This window comes from Grampus griseus (genome assembly GCF_964374135.1).
Source record: "Grampus griseus genome assembly, chromosome: 11".
In the NCBI taxonomy this organism is placed as follows: Eukaryota; Metazoa; Chordata; class Mammalia; order Artiodactyla; family Delphinidae; genus Grampus; species Grampus griseus.
Genome location: NC_139005.1, coordinates 71,564,009 through 71,586,780, shown reverse-complemented (window position 1 = coordinate 71,586,780; position 22,772 = coordinate 71,564,009).

Below are 22,772 nucleotides of genomic sequence, written 5' to 3'. Positions count from 1 at the left end.
TATAAAGGGACTTCCCTGGTGGTGCAGTGGTTAAGAATCCACCTGCCAATGCAGGGGACATGGGTTCGATTCCTGGTCTGGGAAGATCTCACATGCCACTGAGCAACTAAGCCCGTGTGCTACAACTACTGAGCCTGCGCTCTAGAGCCCATGAGCCACAACTGCTGAGCCCACATGCTGCAACTACTGAAGTCTGCATGCCTAGAGCCCATGCTCCCCAACAGCAATGAAGACCCAATGCAGTCAAAATAAATAACTAAATAAAATTTTAGAAAAAAATTAGGTATAATTTATTTGATTGAATTAAGTCAAATAAGGCATTTGTTTAATTCAGGTCAGTTTTTGCAATGCATATGTCCACACTCACAAATTCAATAACTTAGGTGAAATGCACAAGTTTACTGAAAGACACAAAAACACAACACACAAAAACAAAAACACACAAAAGGAGAAGTAAATAATACAAATATACTACATTTATTAAAAGTATTAAATTAATAATGTTCCAAAAAAGAAAGCAAGGCACAGATGGTTTTCCTGGGAAATTCTACCAGATATTTAAGAAAGAAGTTATACCAATTCTCTATAATCTCTCCCCCAAAATATAAGGAGATGGAACACTTCCAAACTCATTCTATATGACCAGAATTATCCTAATACAAAAGCCAGTTAAAGACACTACAATAAAAGAAAACTATAGGCCAATATCTCTCATGAACATAGATATAAAAATCCTCAACAAGATATTAGCAAATTGAAGCCAACAATGTATTAAAAGAATATCCACCATGACAAAATGGAATTTATTCTATGTATGAAAGGCCGGTTTGACAAACTTACAAAATCAACTAATATAAATTTCCAAAAAAAATATGTAAGTCAAACCATTATGCTGTACACAACTTATACAGTGTCAATTATATCTCAATAAATATGGAAAAAGAATCAACTAATGTAATCTATCACTTCAACAAGCTAAAGAATAAAAGATAAAGGATTAAGTCAATACATGCAGAAAAATCATTTGGCAAAATCCAACCATTCATGATAAAAACTAAGCAACTAGGAATAGAGGGGAATTTCCTCAACTTAATAAAGAATATCTACAAGAAACCAACAGCTAACACCATTCTCAATGGTGAGAAACTTGAAGCTTTTCCACTAATATCAAGTAGAGGCAAGAATGTCCCCTCTGACTACTCCTTTACAACATCATACTTGAAGCCCTAACAATAAGACAAGAAATAAGACAAGAAAAGGAAAAAAAGGAATACTGTTTTGGACGGAGGAAATAAAACTGTCTTCATTTGCAGATGACATGATTGTCTAGGTAGAAAATCCAAAAGAATCAACAAAAATCCAAAAGTTCAAATCCTGGAACTACTAAGCAATTGTAACAAGGTTGCAGGATACAAGGGTAATGGACAGAGTCAATTGCATTCCTACATATCAGCAATGAACAACTAGAATTTGAAATTAAAAACACATCACCATTTACATTAGCACCCCCAAAATTGAATACTTAGGTATGAATCTATCAAAATACAAGTAAAATCTATATGAGAAAAACTACAAAACACTGATGAAAGAAATCAGAGAAGATCTAAATAAATTGAGAGACATTTCACATTCATTGATAGGAAGACTCATATTAAGGTATTTTTTCTTCCCAACTTGATCCATAGATCAAAGCAATCCCAATCAAAATCTCAGCAAGTTATGTCATGTATACCAAAACCTGATACTAAAGTTTATATGGAGAGGCAAAAAACTCAAAACAGCCAACATAATATCGAAAGAAAAGAGCAAAGTCAGAAATTTGACACTCCTTGACTTCAAGATTTACAATAAAGCTACAGTAATCAAGACAATGTGATATTAACAAAAGGATAGGCAAACAGATCAATGGACCAGAATATAGTCCAAAAAGAGAGCCACATAAATGCAGTCAACTGAACTTTAATAAAGGAACAAAGACAATACAATGGAGCAAAGATAGTCTTTTCAACAAATGAGGCTGGAACAACTAGATAGCCAAATGCAAAAAAATGAATCTAGACACAGATTTTACACTCTTCATAAAAATTAACTCAAAATGGATCACAGGCCTAAATGTAAAATACAAAACTATAAAACTCCTAGAAGATAACATAGGAGAAAACCTAGATGAACATAGGAATTGTGATGACTTTTAAGATACAACACTAAAGGCATGATCCATGAAAGAAATATTTGATAAGCTGAACTTTATTAAAATTAAAAACTGTAACTCTGCAAAAGATGATGTCATAAGAATGAACAGACAAACCACAGACTGAGAGAAATATTTGCAAAAGACACATTTGATAAAGAACTATTATCCAAAATATACAAAGAACTCTTAAAAATCAACTATAAAGAAACAAAAAACCCAATTAAAAAATGGACCAAAGATATTTACAGACACCTCAACAAAGAAAATATACAGATGGCAAATAAGCAAAGATGCTCCACCTCATATGTCATTGAGGAAATGCAAGTAAAACAAAAAGATATCACTACATGCCAACTAGAATGGCCAAAATTCAGAATACTGTCAACATCAAGTACTGGTGAGGATGTGTAGCAATAGAGAGCTCTCCTTCATTGCTGATGGGAATGTAAAATAGTACAGCCACTTTGGAAAACAGTTTGGCAGTTTCTCACAAAGCTAAACGCAGTCCTACTTTTCAAATCATAAGACGTGGAGGAACCTTAGATTCATACTGCTAAGTGAAAGAAGCCAGTCTGAAAAGACTACATACTATATGGTTCCAACTAGATGACATTCTGGAAAAGGCAAAACTATAGAGACTGCTAAAGTTTCAGTGGTTGCCAAGGTTTTGGTTGGGGCAAGGATGGGGGATTAGGAAATAAATAGGTGAAGCACAGTAGAAATTTAGAAAAGTGAATTCTGACTAACATGATAATGGTGAATACATGATATTATGCATGTATCAAAACCCACAGAACTGTACAAAGAGTGAACCTTAATGTAAACTATAGACTTTAGTTCATAATAATACATCAATATTGGTTCATTAATTGTAATAAATGTACACAGTAAAATGTTAATGGAGAAAACTGTGTGAGTGTAGGTATATGGGGATGGTCTATGGAAACTCTCCGTACTAGCTGTTCAATGTTTTTATAAATCTAAAACTGTCCTAAAAAAGTGAAGTTTATAAAAAAAGAAAAAATATTAGAAGTATTTACTCTGTCTTTAGACAAGCAAAAAAACAAATGCTTGCCCTGGTTAAAAAAAAAACAAAACTCTAGTTTTCTTTACCTTTCTTTACCATTTGAAATACTGTACTAACTTCAAGATTCTCAAATTCCAAATTACTCCCAAACAGAAACCTTACGTTATTATTTTCACTTTTTTATCCTAAGTCAGGGTTAATATATTCCCTCATATGTGCTTTCTTGTGTTTTACATCACTCTCTAACTGATTTGACCATTATTTATGCACTTGTCTCTTCTCGCCTACTCGACCACAGATATTTATTTCCCACAGCACCCTCAGCTATGAATTCTGAGGCAATATTAAACAGAAGTTTAGAGCTGGAAGGGGAGATGTTGATACCTGATGAACTCTCCTAGAGCATCACAGACTAGGCTGACTATCTTGAATGCTTATTTTCAGATTTCACATTTAATAATTTTCGTTGTTTTCAAAAATTTGTATGGCTCTCCCCCTTCTCCTTTGGTTAAACTCCTCAACCAAAGAAGCATTTACTTGATATGATGGATAAATCTAATTAGTGATTTTTTTTTGTAATGAATCAACTTCTCTAAGGGAAATATACAGGGTAGCCATAAAGTCTGGCAACAGAGATGAACTGTGCACACTAAATGGTTTATTGCTATTATGTTACAATATGTGATCTGTTCAACCTTCTGTTCCTCATCACCAATGAATAGAGTACAGTAAGGGAGCATTATTTTAAATCGCTACTCATGCGTCTGTGATGTGATGCCTCAGGTGGCTTGTATGTCAGTTTGCTAGGGCTGCTGTAACAAAGTACCACACCTGGGTGGCTTAAACAACAGAAATGCATTGACATAGTTTTGGAGGTTAGAAGTCCAAGATCAAGGTGTTGGCAGTTTTGCTTTCTTCTGAGGGTTGTGAGGAAGAATGTCTCATGCCTGTCTCCTAGCTTCTGGTGTTTTGCTGGCAATCTGGCTTTCCTTTACTTGTAGACACATCACTCGTTATCTCTGCCTTTACATTCACATGGCGTTCTCCCTATGTGTATCTGTGACCAAATTTCCCCTTTTTATAAGGACATCAGTCATATTAGATTAGGGGCTCACCCTACTCCAGTATGACCTCATCTTTACTAACTAATTCTGTCTGCAACAACTCTATTTCAAAATAAGGTCACATTCTGAAGCACGGGAAATTAGGACTTCAACAATGTGAAATTGGGAAGGACACAATTAAATCTGTAACAGTCTGTGTCTCTAATTTTCACTGAATAAACCTGCACCTTAAGAGTATTTTAGAAGTGATCAAGAAAGCCCCTCTATTTAAACAAAAAATCTATATTCCCAGTCTTTATGGCCATCCTGACTAGTACTGCAGCATTGAGCACAGGTTTTGAATACCTGGATTTTAATCTCAAGAACTTACAATCATTATAGACTTTGGCGAACTACTTAAATGTTCTCCACCTCAGTTTTCTTATCTATAAAATGGGACTGGGACTTCCCTGGTGGTGCAGTAGTTAAGAATCTGCCTGCCAATGAAGGGGACTCGGGTTCGATCCCTGGTCCAGGAAGATCCCACATGCCGCGGAGCAACTAAGCCCGTGTGCCACAACTGCTGAGCCTGCGTTCCACAACTACTGAAACCCACACACCTAGAGCCCGTGCTCTGCAACAAGAGAAGCCACGACAATGAGAAGCCCGCGCACCACAACGAAGAGTAGCCCCGCTCGCTGCAACTAGAGAAAACCCGCACACAGCAACGAAGACCCAACTCAGCCAAAACTTTAAAAAAATAGAATAAATTTAAATAAATAAAATGGAGCTAAGAATTACATCTGCACACAGGGTTATTGCAAATATTAAATAAAATAATTTACATACAGCATTTTTGACAATGCCTGTCGTAAATTCTAATATCAGAAAGAACATCATCTTATTGACCATCATCTTGCTCCAGAAAAATTCCTGATAGAATGTAAGATCCTATGATTTGTCTGTCTGGTTCAGAGCTGTACCTCAAATCCCAGTGCCAATCATAATACCTAAAACATGATGGTGGCCCATGAAATCTTTTTGAGATGAATATCTGATATTCTACTTAATTATACCTCAAACTGAATTATTGATACTTGCACATACACACACACAAAATTTGCTCAACCTAAGATATCTTTTACACACAAAATCCCAGTTCTAGGATCTCATTTTTTTACACCAGCAATGGTGAAGCATCCACTTAGGAGCCTTTAACACCATTAAAGTAGAAACAGTTACTTGACCAATATGACAGGTCAATCAGATGAAGAAGTAAACCATACTTACTTTTCCTGTAGGTGCATCAGGAAAATGGGAATCATTATTCCTTTCTCTCTCTAGAAGACAAGCAATATTTTTGTGTTCTAGAGACTTTTGCTCTCAAATTTAATTAAAAAGGATCAGGATTATTTTAGAAAGAGACAGTCTCACAGGGATAAAAGAGGGTATCCTGACTCCAGAAGGAGGGGAAATCTCTGGGGTCTGGAAAATACTCTGGGAGGAACCAATAACTCTAATGTAAGTGGGCCTGGAAAGTTTGGGGACCTGAACCCTAAAAACCAAAGCTTTAGAAGCTTCATGGAAGGTCTAAGAAGCCAGAAATCTATGAGGTCAGCTGCAGAGCCCCCAGCCTTCTGATGGGCCATGGCAGCCTAGGCAACAGGCATCTTTTGAGGTGGCATAACCCTTCTTAACTTCAAGGTAAGGAAGAATGTTTAATTTAATTTAGAAAAATTAAATTAGTTTGTTTTGGAATAAACTTACATCTGATATAACAATGTAACAAAATCCTAACCTATCCTGCTTTACCAAACCCGTCCTTTGGAGCTAGATCTACAGGGCACTTGGTGATCTCCCAGGATTTTAGGGTGTCTCTTTTCTGGAAAAAAAGAGGAAAGAAAAATAAAGATGAGGTGGGATCATTAAATTCTAATGTCAGAAAGGACATCATCTTATTGACCAAACTGCAAAACTGCAGAAAGATGGAGCACCTTGGCGCTTGGAAAGGTGGTTGAGTACAGTTACTAAAGTATTTGATAGAACACATGGTAAAGCCATGTTCTTTGCTTGATGTAGTGAGATGATTCACATTTAAAAGACAAACAAACAAACTCTAGATGGTACTAGATAAATTCATGATACTAAATGGGAGCATTAGAAATAAATAGGTATACCTTTTTTCACACCAAAGGCAATCGTAAGGTGATTAGAAACTTCTCTCTAAATCTGAGATCTCAGAACAGGTAGACAACTGAACAGACTGGAAATGGCTCACATTTCCCCATATTTTTCTATTTAAATTTTTAAGAGAAGATGAAATTCATGCCCTCTTGTGGTAGGGAATAAAAGAGAAAAAAGGTAAAAGCTTTTTGGAATCTGAATCTATTCAGAAGGCTGAATCTGACATTGAGATATTTGTAGAAAATTCAGACAATTGTTGGGGGGGGGAAGTGTTTTTAATACTTGTAACAAAAAGAAATGCTACATGAATGATGACTTAGAAGAACAGAGTGGTCTAAAATATACTCATTTCAAAATGTTCAATGGAACACGAATCTATTCAGCCAACAAATCATTACTGATCACCAATTGCATGCCAGTCACCGTGCTATCACCTCTTCCTCCCCCCTTCCCATAGCTTATCACAATCAAAAAAAATATTACAGGGTTTCCCTGGTGGCACAGTGGTTGAGAGTCCGCCTGCCGATGCAGGGGACGCGGGTTCGTGCCCCGGTCCGGGAAGATCCCACATGCCGCAGGGCGGCTGGGCCCGTGAGCCATGGCCGCAGAGCCTGCGCGTCCGGAGTCTGTGCTCTGCAACGGGAGAGGCCACAACAGTGAGAGGTCCGCATACCGCAAAAACAAAAAACAAACAAACAAAAATATTACAACTACATCTCATCTTATATGTTCTCCTCTCAGAACACATTTACTTCCTAGAATCCATTTCCTACTCTGCCTAACGTTAGTGTCTCTCATGTCATACTCCTTAACTGAATGTTGTCTTAACTGGGCAGATAAACCAATAGAAATAAGTTGTTTGTTTGTATAATGTATTTCTAAAGTAGCTATAGAGATCAGGATTAAATATATACAAATTTCCCCAGCTTTCCTAGTTTTTTTAAATCTCTGGAAACTTTCCGTTGATTCCTTCCTTTGGCTGGATTTTCTATTTTTTTTAACCAACTCTACTTGCCTTGCTGACTAATTATCTTAGATCTTTTCTGCTCCTCAAATTCAAAAGAAGGAGAAAGTGCAAGTGAAAATAATACTCCTTGAGTGCCTCCTGTATTTCAGGAAAGTGCTGGTCACTTTACGTACATTTTGTCATTTATTCCTTTCAACAACTCTAGAAAGTAAGTACAATTTTCCTTACTTTAAAAAGCAGGCTTGGGGCTTCCCTGGTGGTGCAGTGGTTAAGAATCCACCTGCCAATGCAGGGGACATGGGTTCAAGCCCTGGTCCGGGAAGATCCCACGTGCCGCGGAGCAACTAAGCCCGTTTGCCACAACTACTGAGCCTGCACTCTAGAGCCTGCGAGCCACAACTACTGAAGCCCGCACACCTAGAGAAACCGTGCTCTGCAGCAAGAGAAACCACCACAGTGAGCAGCCCGCGCACTGCAACGAAGAGTAGCCAGCGCTCCGCTCAACTAGAGAAAGCCTGCACACACAGCAACAAAGACCCAACGCAGCCAAAAATAAAAATAAATAAAATAAAATAAATTTTTTAAAAAAAGAGGCTCTGAGAGGTTAAAGAGCTTCCCCAAGTTTCACAGAGCTAGTGAATAATAGAGCAGAGAACTAAGATTAAAATCTGTGTCCATGTTCCTTTCACTAAAATGCATTTCTTCCCCAAACTAAGAACTTTTGCTTCCTTCAAAATTCTTTGTCCTATCTTTCCTAGATTATTTAATAATACCACTATTTCTTCTATTTCACAAGCTGAAAAATTAGTCATTTACCACTCTTCCTCTTCCATTGTATCTACCCCTTCTTCTCTTTCTCATTCATTGGTCACCAGTTCTTGTCAAGTCCGCCATCCCCAATGAGTTCTCGGACCCCACTGATCTTGTCTGTTTCCATGGTGAACACTGCATTTAAGACTCTCACATTGCCTATTAACTACTAACTGGTATTCCTGTCATGGAGTTTTTCTGGAAGGGGTCTATTCTCCTTTCTGTTACCAAGGTGATCTCTAGTACATGATCTCCATTTCCTCTTCAGGTTAAGTGATACACCAGGCCTGTACCAAGGTGTCCCCAGCCTCATTCCCATCCTCACCTCCTATTCCATAGGACTTCTCACCACCCTTCACACTCACGGTGCTCATGATATTGCCCCTACTAAAATACTCTCCTCCTTATTCCTCTAGAATCTTTCACAAACATCCTCTCCCCTCTGCAGCCCTTCCTGGCCGGTTCATCTCTCCCTAAACAGAATACAGTGCTTCATAACGCGTAAGTCTCTGAATGTGTGAGTGTTTTTGTGTACTTCTTTCATAGCACTTAACCAATCGCCCTATAATTCTTTGTCTACAAGCTTATTTTTCCTCAAGACTATGTTATAGATACTGAGCACATTGTTTGGTGTTTTGTAGGTGCTCTTGTAGGTGCTCAAATTCATTAGAGCTTTAGAGTGAAGTTTTGGTTGTTGTTAAAACAGCAAAAACATCTGCGTAACAAATTGGCAAAGGATCTATAAAGAGAACACTTACAACTGGAAACAACAAAAATTTATGGTCATTAAAGTGTTATTTAAATAACAGGGGCTAAATGATTGTGCATAAATGCTTTCAAATATATTTCCTCAAATAACTGTCCAAGAATAACCCTAGTCTATGAAGGCATAAAGAATACAGAGTTCTGATACTTTATTTGCATAGGGCACTAGGTGTTTCAGGAAGTTCTGACCAGTAATTATAACAACTAACAACTTTAAAGTTTAAATCAAATTTTTTTCTAGAATTACCCCTTGTATGGAGTGTGTTAATGAATCTAACTTATAAACTCTTGTAATAAATCAAATCATATAGTAGCTGACAGTAGCAATTCTGTTTTATAGAAAGCATTAACTTCCCTCCTAAGAGAGTAAATACATATTAGATAAAGTCTATAAAACACTCCACAAATGTTAGACAAATAAGGAAATTAGAATGTCTTTGTATAAAAAGAATGGATATAATTCAAAGGCAAAAGAAAAATTACTCCTTAAAATGTTTGTAAGTTGTTGTTTAAAATCAAAAGTAATAAGGCATGAATGCATACAGCTTTTTCTCTAAAAAAAAAAAAACTGGCACAGAATTTCTTGGTCTTAAGCATTTCAAAGACACTGCTTAATAGGAACACTTAAACACTCTTATTCAAACAGTAATTGTTTTCCAAACATTAGTTTAAGAAAGAATGCCTCTCTAGATCTTTTTTTAAGTGTTGGTTATCAGCTCTCCTTCTTTTCCCTTCCTGCAGGTCCCCTGGCCAAATTACATCCATGTCAGGGCACAGGAGAAAATTCTCTCCTCCTAGTAGCTTCCCCTGGCCCACCCCCACCTGCACACGTAGAAGCAGAGTTCATTGCTCCCCAGGCTGCAGTTCCATGGTATTTTATAGACACCATTATTATAGTCATTGTTGCGTTTAATTATCGCCATTTATACGTGTAACTCTTTCTCCTGCTAGACTGGCAGCTCATGCAGACAAGGACCACTCCTACCGTTAGGCAACAGAAACATAACAAAGAATAAACCTTCCAAGTTATCATGGTCAAACAGCAGCAAATTGGCAGAACACAGATGGGTTCCAGTACTATTCCTTTACTCAGGGAAACATTATGGCAGTGACTCTATCGTGTAGCTTACAACTGTAAAAATTCAGCCATTAAAAGAAAAGAGGTGGGCTTCCCTGGTGGCGCAGTGGTTGAGAGTCTGCCTGCCGATGCAGGGGACACGGGTTCGTGCCCCGGTCTGGGAAGATCCCACATGCCGCGGAGCGGCTGGGCCCGTGAGCCATGGCCGCTGAGCCTGCGCGTCCGGAGCCTGTGCTCAGCAACGGGAGAGGCCACAACAGTGAGAGGCGTGCGTACCGCTAAAAAAAAAAAAAAAAAAAAAAAAAAAAAAAAGAAGAGAGGCAATAAGTTAAGTATTTGTTGGAAATCACTGAAACCCTAACACTAAACTTTAGTGACCCCAAATATAGGCCAGAGGAGACGGAGACATGTTAGAAGAAGTGGGAGGGCACATTTTTCAATGTGAGAATGCCTGACAAGGTGTAGCGTGTCATTCTGAGGACAAAGTACATGTAACCTCCTCAGTTAAGGGGAGCAAGGTTGGTTAAGAAAGTGCTAAGAAACTGCTGAACTGCTTTGGGCTCAACAAGGCAAACAATGCATTTGACGAAGTTCATGTCTCTTCCCAGGCAAAACGGAACCAGAATGCCTCAAAGAACCAGCAAGCTTACCAACTCCCTAGGATAATGGTCATTTTTGGGGTACTGGGACCTTTTGAAAATCTGATGGAAAAAAAAATAAAACGTATATATGATCTGTTTCCCCGAAAAAGACACATATGCAATTTTTTTTATTTCTTGAGATTCCAGAAGCCCATCCATCCATGTGAGGATAAGGACCCCTGAGGAAGTCAGAAGCAGCTCCAGCAGAAGCATCCAGACCGGTGGGCTTTGGAAATAACAACAGCCAAAGACGACTTTCAGAGGTTGGGTGTAATCTTCCAGAAGCCGAGGGAGTCCTCTAGCAGCCGAGCAGAGCAGTTGGGAGCTAAGCCTGTGGCTGCCAGATGCTAAAAGCATTTGGGACTCCAAGCCAGAGGTAGATAGAGCTACATGAAATGAGCCCGAGGTAGGAGGTTCAGAACACCACTTCCCTGATCATCTGTTTAAACAAGGTTGCCTTGGACAGTTTCTAGGCCCATGAATGGGATTGGCTCTCCCTGATTCCCCTCTTGGAGCTCTCTCTTTGAAGAGACTTTGCAGGAAGGGAGTACAGATCTTTGAAACTGGTGTTTCTATTCTAGAGAAACAATAGGATATATATATAAAGAGATTTATTATGGAGAAATAGCTATTGTAATTATGGAGGCTGAGAAGCCTGCTGTAAACTGGAGACTCAGGAGAGCCAGGGGGATAGTTTGGGTCTGAGTCTGAAGGCCTGTGAACCAGGACAGCTGATGGTGTAAGTTTCAGACTGAGTTTGACTCCAAGGGCAAGAAAAGACTGATGTCCCAGCTCAAAGACAGTCGGGCAGAGAGAGAAGATTCTTCCTTACTCAACCATTTTATTCTATTCAGGCCTTCAACGGATTTGATGAGGCCCACCCACATTTAGGAGAGCAATCTGTTTTACTCAGTCTGCCAATTTAAATGTTAATCTCATGTAGAAACACCCTCACAGACACACCTAGAATAATGTTTAACCAGATATCTGGGTACCCCATAGCCCAGTCAAGTTGACATATAAATTAACCAACACCATGACCTCTAGTGGAAGAACAACCAAGGAAACATTTAAGGGAAACCAACCATAGTCCAGAGGACATTAAAAAGACTTCAAATACTATTGCTGACTATTATAAACACAATTAACAAAGCAGTCAAGAGGACATATTGATATTATACCATTCCTCTCTACCATAAACAAAATAACAACCCAAAAGTATGAGTTCTTAGATCTTATCCCAAAATATAAGCAAAAGTATTTTCTTTTCATATTTCCTTTAAGATAATGTATGCATTGAATGTCTATCAAGAATACATTGTGATGTCTGCCTTGTTGATCATGCTTTTTACAAAGGGTTGTTTTCTTTTTATTTGTTGTAAATTTACTTCTGGGGCCATTATGATAGTTTAGAGGGTTACACAATATTTATCTTGGCAGAAGTGGCCTAAATTTTTCAAAAATGTTGTATGTAATACTCTAACCCACCACATCATAAGTACAGAAAACTAGAAGGTTTTGAAAGAACAAATTTTTTTAAACTATTGCTTGGACTTTAAAATGAGATCAAGGGTGATTCTAAAGAAGTATCAAATGTTTGGTCATTTAAGAATGTACCTATCAGTGATTTTATAGTATTTGATAGTCTTCTTGGTTATCTGTGAGTTCCAGGCACCAGAATTTGTTCAACTGGTAGCCATCCATGCTAGTTAAGAGGAGTAATTTTAACAACAAATAATCTCAGATCATGAACAACCTAAAGCACACTGTATTTGATTTTAGATGTTCTGTGAGATATTGTCTTTTTCACAAAAAGATTCCCTATGTTTTGTTGACTTCACCATAGCCTTCTTCGTGTTTACATATCAACGGCACAATGGGAGGAAATTCAGACCCTAAAACTCTACTTAATATTTTGATATTAAATTAAAAAGGAGTCTTAGATAACCCATGCAGTAAATAAATCTTGTGCAGTTGATTTAAAACTAAATATACACAGTAAATACAGCTTAAGAATGTTGATGGTGACTTTACTAAACTAAAACCCATGGGAACAGAGGGCAGCAGAAACATTCTCATCTCCTTGACTGTAAGTTTCCTCACTAACACATCCCCAGTATACCTCTAATGCACTTTGGTTCACTGCCATGCAAGGCTTTAATGGCAGAAGAGGAGAGGACAGAATTTTTTTAATATTGATTTAAGGGAAATTCTCAGAGGCCCTTCTCCATTAGACTCTTAAGACTGGTTAAGGAAAAAAAAGAAATTGGATTTTCCTATCTAATAATCACATTTATTTTTATGAACTTTCATAATATATATCTTTATAGATATTTAATTATTTAATGGGAACACCGACTGCTTTGAAGGCTGTTAGATTACAGAAAAGTTCAGGTGTGGGGAAAGCATGAATGTACACCATCAGTTAGGGGAAACTCTGAAATGGTCTCTAGCACATGGTTATTTCTTAAGTGTACTCCTGCTTTCTTTCCCAACCTCTTGATTTCTCTGTTAACACTTCCTAACCAGTTCTTCCCCACATCTTTTCCTTCTCAGCAGGACTCCCTTTGATTTTTTAGCTATAATGTTTTCTTTCCCAGGTGACACCCAAGCTGTCTCTTTTTGTCAGGACATCCTGTGAGGAAATCCCTCATCTCCCAAGCTTTCTTCCTCGATACCTTCCTCCTCCTAAGATTCCCTTTCTAACGTCGATAGTTTTTGAGGTTGGGCTCCTTCATGATCTCAATTATAGTCCCTCAGGCCAACTCCTCAAGAGTCACTTTCCAGATGATAGTCTCTTAACCACGGACGGGGTAAAATGAAGAAAGGGAGGCTAGAAAATTAAGGGAACACAAAAGCAAAAAGACAAATTAATAGCAAGTTTATTCAATACCGGCTGAGCATCTCAGGGCAGGGGACCTGGTAATAGGTCACAACATCCAGAAATCACTTTGACAGCCCAACATCAGTCATGACTAAGAGCCAGGCCCTGTCTGTGCCTGGCGCCAGGTCTGTGGCACCAATCTCCCTTTAAGGCCCCTGACTCCTGATCTAATCACTGATGTAGGGCATGCAGTGTCAACCACAGTTAATACCCACGTTCACCTTCTAATCCCAGGCATTGGACTATTGACTAGCAGTAAAGATTCTTTTCCCCCAAAGATTAAAACGAACTATACTTAAGGAATATTATCTATAAAACCCTCACTGTTTGGGCTAGAATGAACCAATATGAATTGGGTAATTTTTAACTTGATGACAACAATTTGAGACAAATTAATTTCGTCGTCCCAGAAGTGTCTCTATTTATCTTTAAACTGAAAAGCTCAAGGAGGAGAAAAAAAATTGAGAGCTATAGAAGGACTATAGATCATGAACTTTTTATTTGTGAATCACTGTTACTGAGTGTGGCTTTGTATTGCTTAACCTGAAGAGAATTTTGGAGAATAAAGCAGTGACTAAGAAAAAACAGCTTGCAAAGCAGGCACTGTATCAATGGAGGAATTCCAGGGTGACAGTGAAAAACAACACTGTGACTGATTACAAAGTCAGATTGTTTCCATCAAAATTCTCTTCTATGAGATCTGTCAATCAAGTAAACTCCATTCATCTTTTCAAAGTTAGATGACCTCTAAGAGTTCAGACTCTCCAACATTATCCATCTTTTTCATTGCAATCAAGCAGTGGTCTTGTATATCTGGATAAGATTTAACCCCCATACCATCACATAGGGTTTAATAGTCTATGAAATCACTTTTAACGGGATATTGCTAAACTTAAGGACATTTAAAAAATGTTAGCCTAACAACCTCTTAGAATTGCTTACTTACTCAATGAACACTGTCCTTTTCACTACTTAGCACAGAATTTTTTTTTCCTTTGTGCGAACCTCTCCCATCAGAGTCCATGCTCTGGACTTTGCTTTTTTTATAAGCAATAGTCCTGTAAAGGTGATTTTTTTCAACAAAAGAAGAGTCTCCTCTCAACATTATATCCTGCTCCCCCCGCCATTATAGAATTCATAAATAGTTGCACTTTTAAAATATTGGCCCGTTGCATGTATTAAATCACAGTAGTCTATGAAAAAGTGTTCTTAGGGCTCAAATGTGTTAGACATGTCACTTTTCAAAGGAAGAAGGAAGAGAGGCAGAGAAGGAAGGAGAGAGGGAGAGAGAAAGGAAGGGTGATAGTTCTAGGGCTGGAAAAGAAAAGGAAACAGCAAAGAAGGGCCACAATTTCTTGCAAAATACAACTGGGACTTCAATATCCCACATACCATCAGGAAATTTCAGGGTACTGTTTGTATGTGTGTGCATGTGAATGTGGTTATTTTCCTTGTGGTTATGATATACCAGCCTATACCGAATTCAGTAGAGTACCACACAACAGTGAAACCACATTTTTATGTCCTTAACAATTGTAATTTTAAACAAATGTAAGAAATTCTCATGAATTCTGTACAGTGAAATTCCAAAGAAGGAAGAAATCCTCCTTCTTCCTTTTTTCTTTTTTAGGTTAGAAGCCAAGCAAAGGTCAGCAGAAGAGATACTCTCTATCCTAATACTCTCCAACCGCTTGCTCCCACTTTCTTATATTAGGGTATAACTCCAAGGCCATTTCACCAAGTTAACCCTCTATCACTCTGTGGCCAGCAAACAGGGAATCTGGTCCAAAGTGCCAGAACAGGAGCAAAGCAGCTTGCAGGAGACCTAATTATCCAGTCACTAAACATAGAAAGGAGGTGAGAGTAAAGAAAGCATCACACCCACACTAAAGGCTACTTAGCATTTCAGTGACCTCCATGTTAAGGAATTAAACTTCTTTATGTTCACAACACTCTCTCTATTCCCCATGCCTCCTCCACCAACCTCATCTCCTGCCCCAGCCAGTTCCAGACACTTCACACCTAAATACTTACAAATAAGGAAGAGATAGGAGAAATTTTAACGACCGCTCTATTACCACATTGTCAAGGACATGCCCCATAACGGACACCCATGACCATTAGCAGCAGGAATTACTGTCAGAGAAAAGCACCCAAGGGCTTGATAACCTCAGGTTTCAAAAGTTTGAAACAATAAACATGATTTCATTAAAGCCTGCTTCCTACTTTAGTAGGAGCAGGCACGAACACAAACATGATAACGAGAAGATTTCTTCGGAGGAACGTTTCTTCTTCACAGAGCTGTGTCATGCTTACAATCATACAAAGCATAGAATCCTGGAACTGGAAGGGGTTGCTCAACGTTCAGGTGAGAAAGTGAGACTCAGAGAGGGGAGCCATGTGTGCGAAGCCCACACCAATGGTAAGTGTTAGAACTAAAACTCAGGCCCTCAGATTCCCAGTTACTACTCTTCTATATGTACCAGTGATCCTCAAATGTTTGTATATACCTTGGAATCACCAGCAGCGATCTTGAAAAATGCAAGTTCCTAGGTCTCATCCTCAGAGAATCCAGGCTGGTAGATCACGTGGGACCTAGGAATCTGTATTTCTACTGAGCGGCCCTTTGTGATTCAGATGCAAGTGGACCATACTCTGGAACAGTGTACAATACCACCTTGCTGAAAAGAGCACCAAAGTTTGCTTGTGATATTTATACACATTTTTCTGCTTTTCTTGGTTCGCCTCTCTCTCACATTTCTTCCTTTGCCAATGGGCTCATGACTCATTTGTCAACAAGAACTCATATTAAAACCCTCAGTGCTTTAAAACTCCATGTAGTATTTTGTGCTGGGGTAGTTGTGGAAAGGACAGTCTCCCACATAAGGAGATACTACCACTTTTAAAAAACTGCACAAGTAATGCATGTGTATATGCTCATTGAAAATTTTAAACAGTGCAGAAGACTATAAACTAAAAAGTGAGGTTCTACCTTTATCCCTCCCCTAATCTCACTCCTCTCCCCAAAGTTACTTACTGCTGCTGGGTGTGTACCCTTCAGATTTTCCTATACATTTAGATACATAGATACATAAGTACGTGTGTGATTTTTGCCCTTAGAGAATGATCTCAGCAATTTTTTTTTTTATTATTAGATAGGTGACAGAGGATACTGTCACCAGCACAGAACTTAAATCAAGGACATCTCAGGATATGTGACTGCTACTGGTAATTACAGCATCTGCCCTTGACCTTTCTAAAAATGAAGACTTTCTGGACCTCACTCACCTCCTCAAATACATTTTGGTCAGTAAGTAGTGTTCCTCAGTTACATAAAAAAAACATCTGCGAAGATGCTAAAGGAAAAGGAAAGGGCGGGCAGTCACATCATGTAAACGGGTGAATACTATCACAGAGTTCTCATGGGAACACAAGGTGCTCAATTAATTCAACTTGTTGTAAGCCCTGCATGAGTGAGGATCTGTTTCTGTGAGAAGGGTTGCATGGGGTAGGGCCAAGGGCATAAAGGGGGTGCTGCCATGCATTCATACAAAATGTACAGCATTTGTCCTGCTTTCCTACCTTCTAAACCCCACAATCCAGCTGTCACCTTCAGCACCCAACTGAAATGGCTCTTGTTAAGGTCATCCAAGACCCCTAACTACTGAACCTCATTCTTACCTTCTGTGGCATTTTTTATGTAACCATTTCTTCCTTCTGCAAATATTCCTCCTCCCTTATATCTCCTTTGGTTCTGGTGAAACTGAGTATTCACTGTCCATCTTTACCAGTTTCTCTTAAATATTCACATACCTCAGCATCCCATCCTAGGATTGCTTTTATCCTGGCTCTGTATCCTCTGTCTGATGGAGCTCATAGCCTCAGCAATGATACCCAGATCGTCATCTACAGCCCCATTTTACACTGAGCTCAGGGCTCACCTTCTTAAGAGCATCTGCAACTCAAATGTGGCATGTCTAACAGCAAATTGGTGTCTCCCTCCCCATCTTTCCACCAACCTATTCCCTCTACCCCATGTATTACTCATATAAGTTAAGGATAAAATAATATATCAATTCCCAAATCAGAAACTCCATAAACATTCCTCATTCCTCCCTTTACTTTATTCTTCTCATCAAATCCTATGGATTCCACCTCCAAAATATCTATGTACTCTGTCATCACCACTCTGCTCCCATTGCTATTACCTTAGTCTTCCTTATCATCTCCACTTGGACCAGAGTCATGGCTCCCTAGCAGGCATTCCTATATGAAATTTCTTTCCTTCTCCAATTCCAAATATTTTGCACTAAAAAATGTTCATGTTTCTGCAACATATAACATGTATGTCACTCCCCACTTAATAACCTTAAGTGGTGTCCCACAACCTACAGGATATAAACTTAAAATTCTTAACATACTTTCTAATCCTGCCCCAACCTACATTCCCAGTCTTATCCCTGGTCACAAATAACTCAGCAATTCCCCCCAAATGACATAAGCTTCCTCATCTATGTTTTGGGCATTCAGTTCTCTCAACCCAGAGGGAAGTCTACCAACAACTCCTCAGTGTGTAAAATAAATGCTTTCTCCTCTGTAAATCTACACCCAGCAACACCTGTCCATAACCTCCTTCAAGGCACTCACATCTTTCTCTGCGCTCCCACTCTGCACCTACCTCTAACAGGACACTTTCTCTAGCATTCATTCACATATTCTTTCAGCCAGCATGTAAGTAAGCATTCATAACAGTGTATAGTAATATCATTTCTAAACCCTACTGACCCTAATAAACCTGCTAACCTGGAACTCTGCACCAACTTCCAACATATAGAAAAGTGCCTTATATACAAAAAGTTCTCAACAAACATTTGTCGTTAAATGAATGGATAAATGAATGGAACATAAATAATAGCCATGCATGGAAATGACCTTCATCTTATTTCTCATGAAGCCAGCTGCTAGAAAGCCACAGATTTGAACCCTATTACCAGGTCTGAACCCTGTCCTCCAGAATTTGTTCATTTGATCTTTTACGTATTCAGGTATTCAATAACTTTAGTACCTATGGTGTATCATGTCTCAAGGTGTCAGGGAGACAGCAATGAACGAGACAGACAAAAGCCCTGATCTCCTGCAATTTACATTCTAGTGGAAAAAATACAAACTATAGACAAATATAGAAGTAGAATATTTTGCATTCTAGTCAGTGATGAATATTAGGGAGGAAAATAAACCTGAAAAGGAGATAGAGTGCTGCGAGTATGATTAAAGTTTTGAGGGGGTTAATTCTAAATAGGGAGGTCAAGAAATGGCTTAGGGAAGCATGATTCTAATTTGTACTCCAGGGATGGCTTCTCACAAAAGCCAAGAAAATAGGATACCAAACCTACTTTCCCAGTTCCTTCTCAGGAAAAAAAAAGGGGGGTGGGAGGGACAAAGAGGCCCCAACACACAACCATGTGATGTGGGTTTATAAGGAGCAGGACAGAAATGTTATCAGTCTGGGCCTAGAGTTGTAAGTTCATACTTGGGAGAGCCTCTGGACTTTGTAAGAGAGAAAAAGCTTGAAGCACTAGGGCCTTGCAGGGAGCTTTGGAGAAGAGGCTCAGGTACTTTATCAGAGACAGGCTTGGACCTGAACTCTACAGTCAGGTCAAGGCAGGCTTGGTAGCATGGAAAAGCAAGAGTAGTCCAGGGTTAAGAGTCATGGAATGAGAAATGAAATGGGCAGTAAGCTTGAGCAGGGTGCCTTTTAAATTTATGTTTATCTTTTTTTCCCCTTCACAGGAGACATAGAACCCAATCACAAACTATTTCCAATTCCATGGCTTCCAATGATTTTACATAATTAAATTTGTGTATACCATCTTGAAGCACTAGGGCCTTGCAGGGAGCTTTGGAGAAGAGGCTCAGGTACTTCATCAGAGACAGGCTTGGACCTGAACTCTACAGTCAGGTCGAGGCAGGCTTGGTAGCATGGAAAAGCAGAAGTAGTCCAGGGTTAAGAGTCATGGAATGAGAAATGAAATGGGCAGTAGGCTTGATCAGGGTGCTTTTTAAATTTATGTTTATTTATCTTTTTTTCCCCTTCACAGGAGACATAGAATCCAATCACAAACTATTTCCAATTCTATGACCTCCAATGATTTTACATAATTAAATTTATATACACCATATTTTTAAATGGTGTCAACAATTTTCATGATATAAGGCTGATGTGTATCTTCAGAAAACACTATTTACAGAATTATTTTCATAATATTTCATTACAACTAACAAACATCATTTGGAAAAAAAGGGAATATTCTAATGAAGAAATATTAGAGTTTCATTCTCTAATCAAATATGGATCCTTTAAATGTCATATTTAATTGTTTTACTGACATTTTAGAAGGCTTCTCTGGGCTTCTCTTACCTTATAACTAAAGGGCAGAAATTATCAATGAATGTACTGTGACTAAAACTGTACCCAAAAGTCAGATTCATTAAAAAAAAATTGACATGTTAAGGACAGCTATTTTTAAAGGATTTAGTAAGTTATGAAAACTACAGTCATCATATCGCTTGGAAATTCTTTTACCATTATTTAGGTTGTAAATTTCTTCTGGAAATAAAAATTTTCTTCTGGAAATAAAATGATATAAATTCACAGATTTAAACACTGAAAACTCTCATCCTAGCATGTGAGCTAAAGAATATTCTTTTCTTTTTATAAATTCATTTATTCATTTTTGGCTGCTCTGGGTCTTCATTGCTGCGCACGGGCTTCCTCCAGTCGCGGCGAGCAGGGGCTACTCCCCGCTGCAGTGCGCAGGCCTCTCATTGCGGTGGCCTCTCCCGTTCTGGAGCATGGGCTCCAGGCGCATGGGCCCAGTAGGTGCAGCACTCAGGCCCAGCAGCTGCGGCACACGGGCCCAGTCGCTCCGCGGCACGTGAGATCCTCCCAGACCAGGGCCTGAACCAGCGTCCCCCGCACCGGGAGGCAGACCCCCAACCACTGCACCACCAGGGAAGCCCCCCTAAAGAATATTCTTGAAATACCAAATTTGAGAATGGCATCACTTGGAAGATAGATTGCTTCAAGCAAGGCAGAACATTTATAAAGGAAAGAGAGAGAAGCTGGGAGATTTTTGTACAAATTATCCCATTTATTTAATTCCTGAAGCTGATTAGAAACCAGCAACTCACTACCAGACAGAGAAATCCTTTCCTTCAATGACTGTCTTACCTGTTTCATACCTCTCATGCTGCAGGCTTGAGAATGAAGCATCTAATCAAAGACAGGAGCCAAGGCATTACTAACGTAATAGGCAAGAACCTTTGTATTCTTTCACAAGTTAATCACTAAAGGGATTATACATAAATTATACATAATGGTGCATCTCTGGGAAACCTGCCTCCCAGGTAATGAGCATTAAGCTAAAATACTTTTGTTTAGCTCACGGGAAACATCCTGACCAGGCCCAACTGTGAATGACTACAGGAAGGAAGAAATTAGCACATCCCCTCCAGAGACTGACCAGAACCAGAAAACGTGTGACTTTACTCCCTCCCCTTTTAGTATAAAAGAAGCCTAAATTCTACCGCAGGCAAGACGGTTCTTTGGGACACTAGTCCACCATCTTCTCCATCTGCTGGCTTTCTAAATAAAGTTGCTATTCTTTGCCCCAACAACTCGTCTCTAGATTTACTGGCCTATCGTGAGGCCAGAAGTACAAGCTTGGACTTTGGACTCGGTAACACTAATAACCCAGAAACCCAGCATATCTACCCGGGAGAAAGAAGGCAGGGACTGCCCTATGGTGCCTTGTAGGCTTTTGCTCCCTACTCTGGCAGATACTCCAACTTGCTTCCATCTGCCTCTAACCTACGCCCACAGAAAATTTTAAAAAAAAATGAATCTAAGCAGACCATGGCTCAGACGATTTTCAATGACATAGCTAGCTTTTTCTTGCTGATGATACTGGTACATATCACTCAGATGATCTGCCTGGATTCAGGCAACTTCTCACCCAATCTCTTTGCCTAGTCACTGACCCTCGGTCCATTATACCTGCCTGAGTTATAAACCTCTGTGGCAGTACTGGTAGTGTGCTGGAGCTGGCCCAAACTAGCTCATAAGAATGAATTGTTAACATTTCAAAAATTTTTGCAAGCCCATTTATCTCACTTTGGTAGATTGAAAGTGATCATGGTAGGAGTATTCATACCAGGGAAATTGGCACAAGCTACAGATTCTCTTCTCCTCCCCCACTCCCGCAACCCCCATGACTGCTACCAACCCACTGCCTGTTTAACTTGCAGAACTTGCATGCAGATCCCTGCTTTATCTAATTTCCACAGACGTATCATCATGCCCACCTGATCCTTTCTGTCTGTGGGTTCTTAGTCCCACCCCTTCTAACTTACCCTATCCTGCTGCTGCCCATGTCTTAGAATGGGAATATACTCTGCCAAAAGCTACCTCAGCAGGGGAGATAGATATCCCTCTCGTCCAGAGTATGATCTGGCTTCAGAGTATAAGTGAACCTGAGTCTACAGGTGGATTGTACAGGCATTAGGTCTTCAACCACCCATCTTATATCTAATAACTAACTGCCTTTCTGTGGCATCCCAATGTGTGCAGCCCAATTTTAGAGTGCTAAAATATGGCCCCAAGAAAGTCTTAGAAGTGAAGATGCATACTAATTAAATATAAAATCTTCAAGTAGTATTAAAAAAAACAAAGCATATTTTGGCAACATAGGTGACCATTTCAGAAAGGAAAAACTACTTGGAGCAGAAAACATATATAGTTTTTCTCTTTCCTTCAATTTCTCCTAAATCCTGCTGCCGTATTATTTTCCTAAAATACAGATCTTATTGTGACGTAAAATTTTTTGATGGAAGTGTATATGGTTGATAAGGCTCTTGCAATTAATACTAATTTTTATATCTCAATGAGAAAGAATAATTAGGACTATGTAACAATAGACAAAATAATGGAAAACTCATTTGGAATTCAAAAGTACAAAATCTGGGGATTATACACTCCCAATTATTAACATCCTGCTCCCATTATTTATGATGATTACGAATTAAATGTAACTCTACTTAGTTTATCTTCCTATATTAAAGAATTGGACAACTAGAAATTACTCCAAAACTTGCTTAACCATAAGAGTCATGTCAGGGTC